At 48.6% G+C, this 4,700-nt stretch overlaps 1 pseudogene; it reads right to left on the bottom strand.

The window, feature by feature from the left end:
• Positions 1-1,739: 1,739 nt before the first annotated feature.
• Positions 1,740-4,700, bottom strand: part of LOC110336858 — a 3,208-nt pseudogene continuing 247 nt past the window's right edge.

Consider the following 4,700-nt stretch of genomic DNA (forward strand, 5'->3'; position numbering starts at 1 on the left):
GAAAAAGAGGTGGTGCGCGCCTTTGATCCCAGCACTCGGGAGGCAGAGGCAGGTGGATTTCTGAGTTCGAGGCCAGCCTGGTCTACAAAGTGAGTTCCAGGACAGTCAGGGCTATACAGAGAAACCCTGTCTCGAAAAACCAAAAAAAAAACCTAAACCAAACCAAACCAAAACAAAACCAGAAAGGTGTGTGTTTTGATGAATGGAAGATGATGGATAGAAATTTGTATATATGTATGACTGGATGGATGGGCACCTACCTCTGAGCCTGAACAGAGGCTCCCAGCAAAAGAAGCACAGCCTGACTGGTTCAGGACAGCCAGACACCCTGCACCTGGGGACCCTTAGACCTGCCTTCTTTAGTGACTTGAAAATGATCCCTTGTGTTCCCACAGTAGGGGAGAGGGCTGTGCAGCATGGAGAACATCACAGAAAACTATGGCCTAATGGATGACCCTGATCCCTGATGAGACATTAATTAATTAAATAATTAATTAATGAGAAAGTCTCTGTGTAGCCCTGGTCTTTCTGGAACTCACTTTATAAGCCTTGCTGGCCCAGAGATCCACCTGCCTCTGCCTCCCAAGTGCTGCAATTAAAGACATGCACCATTACACCCGACACTTTGTTGTATTTTCAGTGTTTCTTCACATACATTACTAGTATACAAGTTTCTTTTCTGTTCTTTTATTTAATGATTTTTTTCCTTTATTAATTTTTTATTTTTTTTACATTTAAATAGGTTTATTCATTTACAAGAGGAATATATATATATATATAATTTGGCTCCTCTCTTAAGACTTTGAGATTCACAGTCATCAGCTCTAAAAAATAAAGGAGCAGTTCAGCTTCCAGAAGGAAGTGGAGGCAACACTTGGACCTGGTTCTTGTACAACAAGAAAACATTGCTGGGGTTAGGGTGGGAGCCAGGCTGGTCTTTAGGGATAGCACCCTATGCAAACCCACACCCAAACCCTCAGGGTGCCCCAGAGTTTGGTGGGGAGGGTACCACTAACTAAAACCACTGAAGCCACAGCAAGTGGGATACAGCCAGAGGGAACGTTGTCCAAGCTGGTTCTGCAAGTTTCCCGTTAAGTTATAATGGTACCCCAGGACCAGAGCCACCTTGGTTACAGCATGCAAGGAATGTAAAGGTGGGGATACGTGCCCAAACGTGACTAAGGCGGTTGCAGGAGAGTGAGGGGTTGTATGTGTGTGGGAAGAGTGTAATCAAAGGCTCGGGGAGGGGCGAGGCCTGGCCCCAAGAGGGTCAGTTGGGGTATGACACCTACAGGCACTGGCGGGCAATCTCCAGCAGTCTCATACCCTAGGCCAAGAAGTAGTGCGGACAGCTGGGTAAGTCCTTCAGCATCCTATCTGAGTCCTCATTGGAAAGGACTCTAGGGTCATCCTGTAGGAGGAAGTGGCTTCTGGGGGACTGCAGGAGTTGGGGGGGGGGCGCTGGGGTAAGGAAAGAAGGTTGTCAAATTCTAGCCTACCACCAGGGCCTTCAGCCCCTAGCGCTGCAGCCTCCTCTAGGGGGCGCTCCCACCTGAGAAAAACCCCCAGGCCGAGGACTAGCTGAAGACAGCAGAGAGCATCCTCCTGGGAGACCGTCCCAGCCAGGAACACCCAGAAGCGGGTACCCAGCTACGTATGCCAGGCTGAATTTGCTGTTCCCAAGGTTAGAGCCTAAGAGTGGGGAAGTGGTCCCTGTATACCAGAGCCTCTGGCAGACCTCAGGACCTGTACTGAGGTCCTGAGACCTGAGCCACGTCTTCTGTGTATAGCCCAGGACCTGTTTCTTCAACGCTATGGAGAGTGCCTTGCATGGCACACAATGGAGGAAGCTCCAGCTCCTTGCTTCTACTGTCTAAGGAGGATAGTGGCTCCCTCAAGATCACATGAGCTAAGGGCAGGCCAGAATCTCCCAAATACCCACTGCACGGTGGCTTCTATCTTGGCCCTTCAGTCCCCAACCAGAGCTGGAGCTGTGTCCAACTGAGTGATTCCAGCACACACAGCCTTCCAGGCTAACTGAGGATGCGGCTTCTTCTTGAAGATAGGGCCACTCAGTCCTGGCAGTCCTAGGCCAAAGAGGGTAGGTACCCAACTGTGAGTCACATGGGAAGCTTTGGGACCATCCTGCAGGTCCAGGATGCTGGAGAACCTCTCCCAACCTAAATTTCAGGTCATTGCTGTCCCAGAGGCACCACCTCAGACTTTCACGGATGCAGGCGGCATCACCAGCTGGTTCACCATCATGAGGATGTCTGCAGCGATGGCCCGGTTAGAAAACAGCAGTGTCTCTCCAACGAAAATGCAGATATAAGCACCCACAATGCTGGTCCTGGCAGCCACAAAGATGAGGCAGATGAAGATGGCAGATCCCAGCATGCTCACAGCACACACCAATGGGTCAGCGCATTGTGTCTGCAAGCGGCACCAACAATATGTGGCTCCCGTGCCTGTAACTACGCCCAGGAAGCCAGTAAAGCAGATAATGGCCCCAAAGATGAGGCTGTCTTTGACTCCACAGGGCAGACTGTTGCAAGTTTCTGATGTCTTTTGTACAACTTGACCACAGTGAAGATGGAATCCACGTGCCCAGGGCCTCTGTGGCGAAGGACACAGCGGATGTGGCCAGGGAGGAGAAGACATAACTGAGGATTCGGATCAGGGCCTTTATGACAAGCATGGCTGGGACCAAGATGAGGATGACTGTTCCTCTGATCAGTCTCAGGACAAGGGAAACTCGCTGGGCCCAATGTCAGGCTCTGGCTGCCTGCTTCACACTGGAACCTGTGGTGTAGCCAATGCTGTTGCCCAGGGGGGTGGCAAAATAGAAGACAGATAGCATCCGTGTGCATGGTGTTCTTGGTAAACAAGTCGCCCATGATGGTGGATGTTATGGTGGAGTAACTGGCTTCACCAATACCTACTAGCCCTCGGGACAGGACTAGTAGCCAGAAGTACGCTGAGGGATGAAAGAACTAGAGAAGGTGACGGCAGAGCAGAAGAAGATGCCTCGGCTGAGGATCATCTTTCTTTCTTTCTTTCTTTCTTTCTTTCTTTCTTTCTTTCTTTCTTTCTTCCTTTCTTCTTCTTCTTCTTCTTCTTCTTCTTCTTCTTCTNCTTTCTTCCTTTCTTCTTCTTCTTCTTCTTCTTCTTCTTCTTCTTCTTCTTCTTCTTCTTCTTCTTCTTCTTCTTTTCTTCTTCTTCTTCTCTTCTTCTTCTTCTTCTTCTTCTTCTTCTTTTCTTCTTCTCTTCTTCTTTTCTTCTTCTTCTTCTTCTTCTTCTTCTTCTTCTTCTTCTTCTTCTTCTTCTTCTTCTTCTTCTTCTTCTTCTTCTTTTTAAGGTTTGTTTATTTATTACATATATAGTTTTCTGCCTGCATATGTATCTGCAAGCCAGATGAGAGCACCAGACCTCATTATAGATGTCTATGAGCTACCATGTGTTTACTGTAAACCAAACTCAGGATCTCTGGAAGAGCAGTCAGTGCCCTCTTAACCCCTGAGCCATCTCTCCAGTCCCCTTACACCAGTACTTTTAAAAAATATACTCTACAAGATTCACCATGATTTATACTTAAATAACAAGTACCACATACAAGTCAATGAGCCTCAAAGTCTTGGAAGACACAGTTAGAATGGTCACCGTAGGATGTGTTGAGCATCCAAGTGTGCTACTCAAATTCGGACAATAAGACTTCTGATTTTCGAGCCGGGCGTGGTGGCGCATGCCTTTGGTCCCAGCCTGGTCTACAAAGTGAGTTCCAGGACAGCCAGGGCTATACAGAGAAACCCTGTCTCAAAAAAAACCAACCAAACAAACAAAAAAACCAAAAAAGACTTCTGATTTGCAATGAGTTAAAAGCAAAATACATTTTTTTTCCCCCAATGGAGGCTTTTACACAGCAAGGCTGGTCACCAGAAATATCCATTCTAACTAAAATCTAAACAAAAGACAACTAAAAGACTCACAACTTATTGAGAAAGGGCCAATGAAACTGTAGCCGACTCTGGACTGACTTGAGAAGTGTGCCCCTCCTCGCCTGCATTACAAGCTAATGACTCAGAGGTATCGGGCCTGAGGCTGAATCATCCAGGAAGATGATCAGTATAAACCTGGAACAGCCTCATTTCAGACAGAGCCAACTGCCACCATATGGATTCCAATGATAGGTCCTCCCAGGTTCCTGAACCTCCTGTTTGAGGGTAAAGGCCACACACAACCCCTCAGCTGCTTCCTCTCCTCACTAAGGGGAGGGAAAAGTGACAAGACTAAGCTATTCAAAGCTGCCAAGTAAAAGCTAAATCATGGATATTTTCACCGGCCTCTGTCTTCAGCTTCAGCTGCACACTGATGTCCCCATCTTCAGAAAGGATCACCTTTCTATTGAAAGGCCCACGTAGCTGAAGATGGGGGCAGCCACCACGAAGCTGCAGATGAACACTGACTGCAGCAAGCAGGAGCCCGTCCTTGACCCCAAAGTGCTGCTGGATGTCCAGAAAAACACCTGCCACAGTGTATCTATCTGTCCAGGTAGTTGAGCACCTTGCCTAAGCTCAGGATGGCAGAGGCTGCCCCCCCCCCCCGCCNCCCTTGGCACAAGCTGGCGGGTTTCGGGGCCCTTGGCAGCTGCTGCGCAGCCAGGGGTGTTGGGGATGCTGGGGAGTCCGGATGGGACCCGCCTT

Source organism: Mus pahari, chromosome 19, assembly GCF_900095145.1.
Source record: "Mus pahari chromosome 19, PAHARI_EIJ_v1.1, whole genome shotgun sequence".
NCBI lineage: Eukaryota > Metazoa > Chordata > Mammalia > Rodentia > Muridae > Mus > Mus pahari.